The 15003-nt window shown below is 38.4% G+C and overlaps 1 protein-coding gene across 2 annotated transcripts in view; it reads right to left on the bottom strand.

Annotated features, from left to right (window-relative positions):
• The window catches only part of SLC8A1 (solute carrier family 8 member A1), a 372033-nt gene extending 357348 nt beyond the window's left edge, over nucleotides 1-14685 (bottom strand). The window contains exon 1 of one of the 2 annotated variants that reach the window (XM_046661705.1): nucleotides 14578-14685. The gene's annotated coding sequence lies outside the window, so the exon portion shown is untranslated. The remainder of the gene's footprint in view (nucleotides 1-14577) is intronic. The other variant, XM_046661706.1, reaches the window with a different exon arrangement.
• Between the last annotated feature and the right edge of the window lie 318 nt (nucleotides 14686-15003).

Genomic DNA, 15003 nt, shown 5'->3' with positions numbered 1-15003 from the left:
GAAGAGCTCTGGGGAACACTTTTTGAGCAATTATGAGGCACCCACCCATTACTCATTATCATTGTTTTCCTCACTGGAAGGAAACACTTCAACTCTAATAAGAGGAAGAATACAAAGCTTAAGTCAAATCTGAGATGCTACCTAAGTTTTAGATGTTAGCTAAACAGGATATCCACATTGCTCTAAATAAACAGATTACTTGACTAGGTTTACTTGGCACATCTGCTTATGCACACTGGTAAACTGAGACCAGTTTCCAGATCCAAATGGAGGCACCACTAAAGCGATGTCTGATTAAAATCCATTTCTAAAAATATTACCCCAAAGGTTTCAGAACTCTCTGAAGAGAGAAAATACTGCTGCATGGCAAGCACTTCAAACAGTTGGATCAAGATCTGGATAATGTTGCTAAAAATGCTAGTGGCAGCATCTTGCTACCATCATGTGTTATTTTCGCACTTTATAACCAGATAAACCAGGGATTGATTTTTTTAAAGGTATTCTCGGAATATTGGTGAATATTGGAAGGCAAAATAATCAAAAAGAGAATATTCATGTAAAAGACAAAGATTTCAATTACCCTCTCTTCTGTGTAAGTCCTCTCACTTTGAGGCGGGTGAGATTGCTAGCTTTTGAGATTGGTGAGTTGGGTAGCCTTACAATAAATAGACTGTATATTTTGGAGTTAATCAGCTACCAAAACCCACACAGCTTTCAACATAGGAATGAGTAATGTAACAAAAATCTGTTTATAAGCTAGTTAAGTGGACCTTAGAATGTAAAGAACAAATAGGATTCTTAAAATTAGCTTCAGAGTTTGGAGCTCAGTGAGGAAGGGATAGACCTCCTGCTTGGGGCATGTGAAAGACAAGAGAAAAACAGAACTTCTTAGAGTACATTTTCTACTAGTTCTTCATCCAAGGAGAACTATTTTGACTTATTCATTTCATTTTTCAACAAACATTTTGGACTACATCCACTGCACATCGGACACCGTGCCAAGCCCTTCGGAGATAAAGATGAGTAAGGTAAGTACATGCCCCAAGTTGCATAGAGTCCAACGAGGAGTCAGAAAAATACACATTGACAATACTAGGTACTATCAAGGAGCTATATGCAGGGTGCAGTGGGAGCCCAAAGGGAGACTACAAACCAGGATTGGATAAAGGGGCAGGGAGTGTCATAGAGAGAAGGGTTCTTGTATTGAGTCTTAAAGCAAGAGCAAGGCTGTTAACTGAAAAGAGAAAAAACGCTGAAGAAAGAAGGTAACGAACAGGTGAGAAAATGGAGATCTGAGCCACTCCACTATTTCAGTGAATTGTAAATAGTTTGGTGAATCCCGGACAAAGAGTGTTTATTGGGAGATAAAGAGAGACAAGCTTAGGGATGGAGGCAGGGCTACAATTTCAAGGGTCTTTGAACTAAGCTAATAAATTTGGATTTTGTCCTGGAAGTTATGGGGTGTCATTAAAAGTGTCATTTACATATGAGTATGCCTGATCAAAATTGTGTTTTAGCAAGGTCACTTTGGCAACAAACTGGAGGATAGTTGGGAGTGGCCAGGCCAGAGGAAGGGCATCTCTTAACATGTTATTACAGTAACTCATGTAATAAACTATAAAAGGCAGTGGTAATGGATGGATATTCAGGAGGTATAAACTATAGGAACTGGGGACTGATTTGTTGTGGTGGTGAGACAGCAAGTCAAGGAAAGGAGTCTAAGTTGATTTTTCGGTTTAAGGTTAATCAAAGAGTTAGATAAGCCAGAAAGATTAGTCAGGTGGATAGTAAAGATGATGTTTAATTTTGAACATATTAAATTTGAGTCGGGGATCTGCGGAAATGGGTGAAATAGACAGTTGGATGAATGGGTGGGAGAGTGGATGGTAAACATTAGTAATGAGAGAGTAGAGTCAAAGATATAAGTGATGGTAAGACAGTATCTGGCTGCTGTAAATTTGTTCAGATGCTTTGCATAAGTAAACTACATTCCAAAATATGCAAACTTTTTAAAAGAGAACGCCGAACCAATCAGTAGTCTTTGAAGAACTCTGGAGATTGGAAGAGGAGCCATAAGATTGCAAATAAGCAAATATAGTTTCAATGTTCAAAGTCAAGTCAGCTTAACCTCATAACATTTAGGAATCTTAAACTAGCTGGACAAAGATGTGCTGTTGGCACATGATTTCTGACCTTCCTCAGAGTATTTTACATAACTCCACAAAAGTACTTTGGCCCAGATGGAGAAACGTGCACAGACTGATAATGCAATTAGGTGGAATCCTTACTAAACAACTCTGTGCAAAGATTGCTGAGTTGGGATGGATAGAGAGTGAGTGGGGGACTGAGTGGGGTGCTGCATGATACTCTCCTTGGCTTTGGCTAAATACTTTGTCAGAGTATCGGATGAAGGTATAAAAGCCATTCTCACTACGTTTGCAATAGATATCAAAGTCAAAGAATGGAAACAGGCTGGATGACACTTAGGATCCACAAAGATCTTAATAGATGAAATTTAATAGGTCCTGCACCTGGAGCCCTCAAAATTACCTGCAAAGTACTTCTTGGCTGAGTTTTGGCTAATCAACCCACTCAACACATCAAGTAAATAAATAATAAAATAGACAGAAATTAATCCACATTCAAAGATAAGTTTTCAGGCATTAGAGTAAGCAGGAATTCACACATGTCATAAGAGGACCCTCTAAAGAAACTGGAGCCAGAGAGAAAGTTTAAGAGAAAAGCAGTAACTGCTGGTCTTCAGAGACTTCCGAGGAGGTCAGTTGGAATAGGAATCATGTTCTATATGATCATAAGGACTAGAATAAGGACGTTACCATTACTAGATAAAAGAAGGTACTTTTCTCCATTAATCTCTGTGATGCACTTGCCCATGGTGAAGTGGATAATGACATTGTCTGTGGAGCCAGATTTGTCCAGTTCTACTTTTATTAGCTGTGCGACCTTGGGCAGATATATTTGGTCCCTCCCAGTCTCATTTTCCTCACCTGATAATGAGGATGATAATAGGATCCAGGTCATAAGGTTATTGTCAGGATTTAATGAGTTAATATACGTAAAAGCACAGACAAAAGTTTACATAGAAATTGCTGTATGTGTTAGCTCCCATTGTTATTAGTAGTTCTAGGAACAGAGAGGGTAATTCCTCCCCCATAAGGAAATATGAGGTTGAAAAAGAAATTTATAGAGGTACTTTTTAAGAAGCTTATGGATCATTTGTAAGCCAGTGTCTAGAGTTGGTGACAGTTCCCCAGTGTTCTGGTTGCTGGCTCACCTATGTAACTCCCATCAGAGTGCATGGGAAGTCAGCTGCAAGCAATAGCCTTCACCTGGGACCCAGGACAACCTTCTACTTGGATATCTGACAAGGTTAGGTAATTTTTTCATTTCTGAGCTCATCTTCCTGCCTTCACACTTTGCATACTTTAGTTTTTCATCTATGTTTCTGGCCTCTGTGTCAATGGCAATTCAGAATCTGTTTTTCTAGCTCACTGTCCTTGACTCTGATCCCAAGTCTTTACTGGGGGAGAAAGAAAGAGCACCAAGAAGCTTTTGCTTTTTTTATTTTTTGAGGAAGATCAGCCCTGAGCTAACATCTGCTGCCAATTCTTCTCTTTTTGCTGAGAAAGACTGGCCCTGAGCTAACATCCGTGCCCATCTTCTTCTACTTTATATGTGGGACGCCTGCCACAGCCTGGCTTGATGAGTGGTGCCATGTCCGCACCCAGGATCCTAACAGTGTACCCCGGGCCACCGAAGTGGAACATGCAAAATTAACCACTGTGCCACCGGGCTGGCCCCGAAGCTTTTACTTTTAAAAATCCCCAGGCATCAACTGAAGTCCATAGAACCACAGGCACAAAGCAAATATTAGATTTTCATGGAAAGTGGGAAAAGGTTTCTTTGTGTCTTCAGGAGATCAGAACAAGCTTGACATTTTGGTAGCAGCTAAATCAGTGAGCCACTGCTTCTAAATTGTGGTTTGGGGTCCCTCACACCACTGAGTTATCTACCCTGCAGTCCAACGAAAATTTCTGGATCAAATCTTGGAATCACATTCATCAGCCATTCTGCTCTATCCCTGAACTATACCTTTTTCCTGGATCATTATTCCCCATATTGAATTCCGTGGAAGGCTGGAGTCACAAGATATTAATTATCTCCTTGAAAAAATAAGATCTATGAACAAATGACTTTGAGAAACACTGCATACCATAAACAGTGCTTAGATATTCCCAAGCTTATTAAAACCTCCAAGAACTCCTTCAGTAAGGAATTAATTTAACTGGGTTTAACCTAGTAGTTCCTAGTTTATTCTTTCATAGAATTATTTTTTAGTCTGTAGCCCATTAATATGTTATAAATCTAGTATTTGGTGAAAGAGTTTGGTAGCTGTTAATTTTAGCTGCTTTTCTTTGAACACCTACTCAGTATTCATTTATTCTTGAAAACAGCCCTTTAATTAGGACAAGCATATGTCCCAGTTTGCCTGGGATATTCCCAGTGCATTGCCATTGATCCAGTGTAATTATTAATAGTTCCCCCTTTTACTCTCAAAAATGTTCTGACGACCAGTTATATAGACACTTGGCCTATAAGGTATCTATTATTATTACCTGCTTTTCTTTTGGTTGCCTGTCTACAGTTTATCCTCCCGACTGTAGCCTAAGTTTAAATGAACTTCTAAAAAATGTCAATTAGTTCATGTCACTTCTCAGTTCGTAATCCTCCAATGGATTCCTAGCACCCTCAGAACCGAAATCCCCTAACTGAGTCTCCCAAATCTGTGGGCTTCAAAGACCTAATGAATCAGCTGCTGGCTATTTCTCTGATGTAAGTTGTTACCACTCTCCTGCTTTTCATCCAGCCTCACTGGGCTCCTCACTGTTGCTAGAACACATCTTCCCAAAGTATCTTCTCTTTCATCAGACATCACACATTTGACCCACTGAAGAAGGCACAAACCTTGTAGCCTGACTTCCACCTTCCCTCCCAGCTTTATCTTGCTTTTGACTTATTCTGGACTATTATCTTGTTATCGAACTCTGGAATTATTGTCTTCTTTAACTTTACATCCTGGACCTTTATTAATAAATTCTTTGAGAGAAAGGACTATGTCTCAGTCATCATTTTATATACAGAAGGACAGCGTTTGGAAATAGTAGATACTCAATAAATGCTTACTGAACGAATGATAATAATAGCTAATATTTACTGAGTAATTACCAGGTGATAGCAACTAAACATATTATGTGCCTCATCTCAGAGGTACTTACAATAAGAATGAAGTAAGTGTTTAAAAATTCTTTTTTATATCCCCTTAGCACATCTGTGATTTATTAGAGTATTTGAATACTTTTACATAATTTTGAATAGTAAATACATTACTTCGAGTGAATAAAGAATATTCATTTATTCACTCAATTATTCATCAAATATTAATTATCTGCTTTGTGTTGGGAAATGGTAGTGCAGATAGAAAATTAAGAGGTGCCACAAGTCTAGTCACATTCCTGGTTAGAACCCTTCTAGGCCCCGCCCACCTCCCGTTCCCCTGCCACTGCCTTCAGAACAAAGTTCCACCTTCTTAACAAGATGAAGGAGATTTTTCCTGCCTTCTCCTGTCCAGTCCCATCTCTGGCTATCTCACACCTCAAAACTCAGCAAGAGCAAGACATAGAGAGGGAGCAGTCTGGTGCTTTCTCTCGAGGGGCACAGGGTCCAGAAAGCGTTACCAGGGGGCGTTCTGAGGTGCTGAGAATGGTTCTGTTTCTTGATTCAAGTGCTGGGTACATAGACATCTGAGTGAATTGCATTCATGAAAATCCACTGAACTGCAGAGCCTCATGTTTCTGTAGGTATATCATACTTCAGTAAAGAGCAAGAAGATCAAAGCAAAACAACCAAAAAGCCACCTCTTGCAATGCTGAACAATATGTAGTTTCCCATCCCCAATGTGGCATCTTTTCCTCTTTCCTCCAGACTTTTGCATATGCTGCCACCTCCACCCGCATCCCCACTGCCCTGTGCTATCAACCTTCTCATAGTTCCTATTAAACTGCTTTGCAACAGTCTGTTTCTGTGAGTCTCTGCCCCCTCAGATTCCAAGTTCTTCAGGGCTGTGTCTCCTGGTATGTAACACAGCTCAGAGTACTCAATGAGTCTGGCGACAGAGTCACACAATCACACTGGTGTGATGTGCTGACAGAGCTCAGTTACAGGTGTTCTGGGAATACAATGAAAAAGCACACTGGCATACAAATACACAAACACACAAACTCACAAACATCTTCTACAGTAGGCTGAATCTAAATCAAAAGAGAACATTTGATTTGTGAATTTATCACCCCCAACAACAACAAAATCAACATCAAAAGACTTTTCTATACTGTTATTTTTTCTTTTTTGCTTGAGGAAGATCATCACTGAGCTAACATCTGTGCCAGACTGCCACTATTTTGAATGTGGGATGCCATCACAGCATGGCTTGAGGAGCAGTGTGTAAGTCTGCACCCGGGATCCGAACCTGCAAACCCCAGACTGCGGAAGTAGAGCATGGAAACTTAACCACTTTGCCACTGGGCCTGCTTTTAGAACAGTGATGCGTGTATATGGATGCAGCTGTTAAAGATGGAGCTCAAATACACATCTGTAAACTAAGCATCTTCTTACTCTTCACATAGAGACCCATTGAATAGCTTGTCCTTCATGTTAAAACTGTAGGCCCACGTCAAATTAATTCTTTGAGAGAAAGAACTAATGTCAAGTTAACCCTTTCCAGAGGTCTGTCTATGATTAAATGACAGCCACCTTTCGTCACATGTATTAGCTCTGGTCGATTAGTGGTGGCTGCCTACAACAATCTATTGAGTGACTCTAAGACTAACCTAGGCGCTCAATCAGTAAGGAGGACATGACTGATGCCTGCCATGGATGCTGCAAGGTCAGGGAGGACAATCAGCAACAGCTTGTCTGGATTCTAAACCATCATTTAACATAACAACAAGGTCATATCCAGATTATCTTTCTGCAGAATTTCTCAGGGCTGGTGACATGTTAGTGTGCCCTCTGAATATCTGAGAGGAGAAGCGTTTTATACATTTCATAGATGCTGTCTTTTGACAACTGGACCTTTTATTTCACCAAAGATGTTGCAGAATAACTCTTTCTCAGACCACATTTTGAAGAATGTGGTTTGGAAGGTTACAACCCTGGGGAACTTTTGGCGATCTGGTTCTCAGACTGTTTAATGAATATTTATTATATATTCCCTTGAAAATAGATAAAATTATCCAGTAAATTGGGCGTATTTTATTTTAGCTAGACCCAAATGGATTATTGAGGGGAAAAATGAGCTTTGGGACGTGCATTATTTATATTGGTTATTTATTTAGTCTGTGTTTCCCGAAAGAGCATGGGCCTAAAATTTGGCTTTGGGACACATGTGTTAAACATAAGCTAAATACATAAATGTGACTTAAATTTAGTTTCTGTATAATGAAACTTTGGCTGTCTGGTGTTTAGCATACTGTGTTTTTGTTTTTCAATGCTTTATAATGCTCAGGAAGTTACATGATTTAATTTAACAAATTACTATGGCTGTTTATTATTGATATGCTTGTTGACTGTTGATAGTTTAAAAAATGTTACTTATCAGGGCCTATAGATTTATGGGACGTTCAAGAATCCCATTTATTTTTCCTTTTTCTCCCCAAAGCCCCCCAGTACATAGTTGTATATTCTTCGTTGTGGGTCCTTCCAGTTGTGGTATGTGGGATGCCGCCTCAACGTGGCTCGACGAGCAGTGCCATGTCCGAGCCCAGGATCCAAACCAATGAAACACCGGGCCGCCTGCAGCGGAGTGTGCGAACTTAACCACTTGGCCATGTGGCCAGCCCCTCAAGAATCCCATTTTTCATTTAGGTCTCTAATTTCATTTGCTTTTCCTTTCCCCTACTTGCATCACCATGGATATTCATCTTTTTTTTTTTTTTTTTACTAGCAAAGATTCACCCTGAGCTATCATTGCCAATCTTCCTCTCTTTCCACGCCCCCCATTTTGTTCCTCCCCCAAAGCCCCAATACACAGTTGTATATTCTACTTGTAAGTCCTAGTTCTGCTGTGTGAGCTGCTGCCACAGCATGGCCACCAACAGACGATTGGTGCAGCTCTTTGCCCAGGAACTGAACCTAGGCCACTGAAGCAGAACATGCTGAAATTTAACCACTAGGCTATAAGGCCTGACTCAATATTTATCTTTTTAAGGCAATACAATATTGAAATTAATAGTAGCAAAATCATCTCTGGGGAAACAATATAATAAATTATCTTGAACGTGTGGTAGAGTAGAAATAGAGTGGTAGGTGAAATTGACCTGTATCCCTCTGCACACACATGATAAAATGTGAAGAGAAAAGAGATAAGCCTCATTACATTCTCTTTGCAAAAAAATAAGGAACCCAGGGGCCGGCCCCGTGGCCGAGTGGTTAAGTTCACGTGCTCTGCTGCAGATGGCCCAGTGTTTTGTCGGTTCGAATCCTGGGCATGGACATGGCACCGCTCATCAAGCCACGCTGAGGTGGCATCCCACATGCCACATCTGGAAGGACCCACAACTAAGAATTTACAACTATGTACCGGGGGGCTTTGGGGAGAAAAAGGAAAAATAAAATCTTTAAAAAAAAAAAAGGAACCTATTTCTGTATAATTTTTATTGCCATGGTTAATTGTTTATTGCCATAGATATATTTCATTATAATTTTCATTAAACTAGTACACAACTCTACAATATTGGTGAAAATTGTGTATTGCATGTTGAATTCCTGAAGGTCCTATGTTCACAAGCATCATCTAAAATGTAAGTTGAACGTCAAGTAGAGTTCTTGTTCTCCATTTTAGATTTATGAATTGCAATTTAAATGCGATGTAACATGTACGTGATATGGGTCTCTGAAAACAATAATAACTTTCATTTAAATGATTCATAGCTCATTTTATCATTTTTGATAAAAGTCATCTTTGCTACATAATAGTGAAGAGTTGGGGGTAAGGATGTAAAAATTTTGACACACATTTATTAAACATAGTAATATGATAGAGGAAGATAATGGAGTATAGTCACAAAATAATAGTTTAACCTCTATTTCTTAAAAATGTCCAGTCAACAATTTGGAAATGTTTGTTTATAAAGAGCAATCAGTATTATTTCTTATGTAGTTGATACTCAGAAACACTGTTTCAAACGACTAGTCTACTCATTAAACAGATTAAATTAAATGGATAATAATCTGAGAAGAATAACATAGTTTGCTCTTACTTCTCTTTAGACACTACATTGAATACTTTCTGTTCATGAATTTTTTCACACATTAGTTTATTTGTTTCCATTTTCAAAAGACCAAGAAACAGTTGTGGGACAATGTAACACAGAGGCTAAGCACAGGCTTCAAATCTCGGCTCTTCTGTTCAGTGGGTGTGTTACCCTGGGCTTATTACTTAACCTTTCTGTGCATCACTCTTTATCTGTGAAATGGCTGCCTATCTTATGGGGTGAGTGTTAGGATTAATAAATTAACATATGTGACTTGCTTAGAAGCATGACTGGAAAATAGTAGAGCTCAACACACATCAAGATAGTTATTTGGTAACTTGCCCAGCATGGCAAAAAGAAGCATAGTTGCGATTTGATGGATTTGTCTGAATCTAGAATTTAGGGTTTTAACCAAAATTACTTTTTATTTTATACTATATATTTTATCTGCATGGGTAAAGCAGTGGTAAAATTAAGAAATAATGTGTTAAAATTATATTTCTTTATATGAAATTTAACAATATCTTGCAACTGATAATAGTTTATAATATCATTTCATCTATGATTGCATCTTATTTGCCAGAGGGCAAGCTGCTGGACAGACTATAGGATGGAGTTACAATTACTCTTATATATTATTATTAATTGCAATATAATGCATTACTCTGAATCAAGTAAATATTCAATGGATTGTTCTATCGCGACCTAAAACACACCTTGTTCAGGAAATGATTTAAGAAATGTCTCGTTAACTGGTGCCCTTCTCTTCTATTACGATATGACTTCGTTTTTGAAATTGTTTTTTTGTATGTCTAATGTTCATGATATATATCTGCATTTATTGATTTTTGATATTTTAAATGATAGTTTCCAGGCTCACCTTCATGGTATGATTTGGAGTAGGGGAGGAACTCAATGCTCACAATCAACTAATCCAAGAGTGTTTTATCAATATCTCCCAAATGCTCAACATTAGCACTGGGTTGATTGTAGAAATTGAATTGAAAGACATTTAAGAAATCTTCTATACTTTCCTTAAATGTAATCACTCTTCTGTTTAACATTTCTAGGGGGGAAATCAGTCTCTTAAAAAAAACCCAGTTGATTTTAATATTGCTTACAAAGATGGTACCACCATTTATTGGTCATTACACTAAACTCTTCCTTTGCATTTTGCCACTTAAAGACTTCGTTATTGTTTTTGCTGCTGTTGTCAACAATTTACAGAAAAGGAAAGAGAGGCTTACAGAGATGATGTTACCGGTCCAAAGTCATACAGCTAACACTAAATTGAAGATCCAGAAGGAAACTCAGGCATCTGACTCCAAGCCCCGCTCTACAGTCATAGCTCTGACCCACTATCTTGAATAGTCTTCTTTACCCTGAGCTGAAATCTAAAGGCGTTATTTATTTGCTCTCTACCTGCATTCAATCCAGAATCTTTTTTTGCAGGATTCTGAGAGTCCAGTCTCCATTTCCTACCTAAAAGGAAGGAGTCTTTTGTGGCCCCATATATTTTCTCGTTATTTTGGCTAGCATTAGTTTCTTATTCACATATTTTGATATATAATAAATTAATATAGCTTCTGCATAAAATCTCATACTCTTCCTCCAAAGTTCTTGACATTTAGAAAGGAAAGAGGCAAAAAGTAATGATCTGCCTATTCCTTAGAAAACTGATGCTATCCAAAATTAATACACCCTTTCAAGATAGCTGTTTGATAATTTGCTAAAACAATATCAAGTTTTATTTAGTAGCTGTTGTTAAGAAACATAATGCCACATTCACAAATATATGTATTTTACCTTTCAGTAATTGTGGCTAGCCTTCATGTGAGTTTCAGGCTAAGGAGGATGAGATATGTTAAATAGATCCATATGAATCCTTTATTATAGAGAAAACTTCTTTTTAAATCTGCTGAAACTTTTAAATAGAAGCTTCCTGTCAGCAAAAATTACATCCATAAAACTTCCAAGAAAGTCACCTTTTGAGGAAAGAGCACATTTTTTTTTTTTTGTCTTCAGCTGTGGTTCTGTTAAACTCCTCCTGCTGAAATAAATTGACCTGGTTACCATGTTTTTATTGCAAAAAGGAAGTGTTTCTCAATCCTGGCTCACATTAGAATTTCGTGGGGTAGATTTAAAAAATAAACTATCCTTGCCTGGACTCCGTGAGCATATTCAGTTCATCAGGGGTGCAGTGTGAACATCAGCCCCTGTGAGTGGTTCTAACGTGTAGAGTTGAGAATCGTGACTCATCTCAGGGGAAGAAGTCAGTGGCATAGGAAAGGCCATTTTCTCCTCAGCAACACTAAGTGCCATGGGAATTTGTTCCCCTTTCATTACTTTAGAGACCTTAAAACTACCTTTAAAAATTCTCTGGCATGGAATTTTCTTCCAATATCTTACAAAGGCTGTTGAGAATATCACGTAACTTTAAGATTAAGAAGTTGAAAGAAGTGTAGCATGGGTAGACAAGTGCTGATCAGAAGACCAGGTGGTCTGGATGCTGGGGAAGCTTCCCCTTTCATTGGTTGACATTGGGGACAGTATACAGCCTGTCTGGTCTTCAAATTCCTCTCCAGTACCGTCCGCTAGTCTCATGCCTTCTGTCATTTTTAAAGATCTTGAAATCCTCAGTGATTTGTCTGGGACCATTCAATGTCCCACAGTTTTGAATCACCTGATAAAATTTTATTTTATTTAAAGTTCCTAAGGGGATTATTTTTAGAGTAACGAATGCTATCGTTTCCTTGAAAACTTAACGACTTTTCCTGCCGGCCAAAATTTTCCATGCCTCTGGAAAAGTAAATCTATTCTTACTTTCATACAAACTCTCCCCTACATTCAGGGAAATCATTCCCCATCAAAGCCCCTAAAAACACATCAATCAGGCCAAGGATCTCTCCAGTCTGGCCCTATCTTATAGACATAAGCCTCAAACCTGTCCTCCACGCTCTCAGGACAAATTGCAACTTTTCTATCATTTTTGGCCACCATGAATTTGATTCATACCTCAGCTAACTATAGCATAGAGCACTTTTTTCCCACATGAAACTGTCAATACTTCCAATTATCTTCTCAAAAATATAATCTCCTCAAGATTTTCTACAGGTTTAGTCATCACTGAATGCTTAAGAAGTCATGAGTCAAAAGAGCGAGTAGCTTGACTTTTTGTCAATTTTTTCCATAGGTGTTGACATACCGTGTATAAAAATAGCAGTAGGTCATTCCTTATTACTTATATGACACTTCTTAAATTTCTTTCCCAAAGAAAAACAGGAGCACACATTTCTCACGAGGAGTCCACAACTTGAAATGTACTTGGCAGTAAGCAAATGAGAAAACAGTAGATGATGTCATATATGCATTGCACTGATCACAAATAGTAGTGACATAATTTATAACAACCTTTTACATATTGAAAATTGCCAAAACTCCTGCTGTGCTATTCCTTTTGGAAAGCCAGTTGGTATGTAGTGTTTAATTAAGTATTTTAAAACCATCCTTTTGTAGGCCTGTTCCACTTTAGCTAAAGTTATGACAGCTTGTCTCTGTTAGTTTAAAAAAAGAAGGCATGGTTTATTGCCTCGGTCTCTCTCTTGCAGATACAGAATATTAGTATTTTTAAGTGAAGTAAGATACCCTATTTTAGAGATGAGGAAAGGGGAAGTTTAAATGTGTTGTTAATTTCATGTGTTGTCAGTGTAAATAGACTGGACACGAAAAGGAATGATTCAGTAAAAACAACCATATTTTAGTATTATAACTATTTTAATAATTATAGTGTATTATTATTGAAAGAAAGCCATGTTTTCTCTTTCTCTGCCACTGTTGTGGTATGATGGAGCAGTTACAACTTGAAAGAAACCACAAACAGTCATTTCAGCTCTATACCTTAAGTGAACGGCCTTTCCCAGCTATACAATTTTTCCGAAGATTTCCTTAGTCAGTATTACAAACTATTTTGTTATTTTCTTACACTTGTTTGTTAATCATTTTCCATGTCATGTTTTGTCATCAGGGAAAGAAAAATCACATCCAATTTTTCTTTCTTCTTCCCTCTCATGCTATACCATAAGACTGAAAACTTATAGGTAAATGAAGAGTTGGTTCAACTCTTACTTGAAATATAGACATATGGTTCTCAACAAGAGAAATTTTGAATTTAAATTCCATTATCTTGTATAAAAATTCTTTTAATTCAATCTTGGAAAAACAGACACATTTTATAGATGCGGCCTGTGATATTTTTCTTTGACTTGTGTTTGGCAAGAGTTCACTGATTTGCTAATAATTTTAAAAGAACTGCTTTAATGGTCTAATTATTACAACTTGATAATTAGCTCGAGTAGCATTTCAAAGTGTAATTGTTATGATTTGGCTGGGTTAATAAGGATTCTAGAAAATAGAGTCACATAGACGCTGGTATTGTTCCTATCTTCGCATTCATAGTTTTTCTTTGGACCCCAGAGACAAACAGTAAATAGCTTTTGTTCTTCTGCCACAATCTACTATTCCCAAAACATCACTGATGGCAAAGCTATAATAACTTTCGTAAAAATTTCCTCTCAAGTTCCTAAGTTTTGTCATTAACAAAATAGAAAGAAAGAAAAATGTTAAAGGTACTGAGAATAGCCCAGTGCTTACAGCTGGTTTCAGCAATTTCAACTTGCGCAAGACCCCATGTTTGTGAAAGCAACCCAAGAATCTTTTGAACAGGATGTAATCAACCTCCGATCTGCTGAGAAACACTGCAAAAATGACTTCAGCTGCCAAAAATAATAATGTCGTTTACAAGCAGCTCTTCCTATGTCTAAGGAAGGACTAGCCACACATGTGAGATTATGCTGGCTTCAGAGGAGCAAGCAAGAAAAAGGGCAAACCCTACCTACCCCACCCTAAAAACACAGTATCAGAACCCACGAGAAGCTGTGGCCCCTTCCAAAGGTTCTGGCAATATCGAGGGAGATGCATATCCACAAAAATCTGAACGGTAAGTGACCCTGGACAAAGGGATTATATTTGGCAGCAATTCTGTGCTGTCACTTTCCTTCTGTAACCAAGCTGCCCTGTCTTGTGAAGGCAGAGCTGTTAAATACCTCTTTGTCACCAGCCCCAACCCAAATCTTTCTTTTTTCCGAAATATTATCTGGCAGCTTCCCTTAAGGGACGTAAGAGCTCGGGACGGAATATTCGTGAATGATCCTTTAGATAAGTTTCATCACAAAAGCCCTGCACCTACCTCTGTCAAGCCTGGGCTGTTCAGTCGGCATGGGCTGGATATGGAAAAAGACCCGGTATGATGGCTTCTTCAAATTTACCAGAAAGCAAGGACCTGGGATGCTTGTCCTTTAAGTGTCTCTAAACATGGTTTGCATAGCTGGATCTCTGCTTATCTGTGCCTTTCGGCTTTCGCTTCCATACATGGATCTGTTCCCAACAGTAACTCCAAGCTGTCGAAAAGAAGCTATCTGGCAGCTCTCCGCTTCATCCAACACATGGATGATAAAAATACACATATAGAGATCCTTCCAGCCAGGCCCATTCCCCACCCCACGATCCTGCCACTATGCCTTTTTGCAAACACACTTTCTGATTAGCATTTCTACTCTCCAGGCGCTTAGAGAACAACCAGTTATTACCTGACTCCCACATAGAGCTTTTAGGA

The sequence above is a fragment of the Equus quagga genome, chromosome 5 (genome assembly GCF_021613505.1).
Source record: "Equus quagga isolate Etosha38 chromosome 5, UCLA_HA_Equagga_1.0, whole genome shotgun sequence".
Taxonomy (NCBI): Eukaryota; Metazoa; Chordata; class Mammalia; order Perissodactyla; family Equidae; genus Equus; species Equus quagga.
This window is presented reverse-complemented; position numbering and strand designations above follow the sequence as displayed.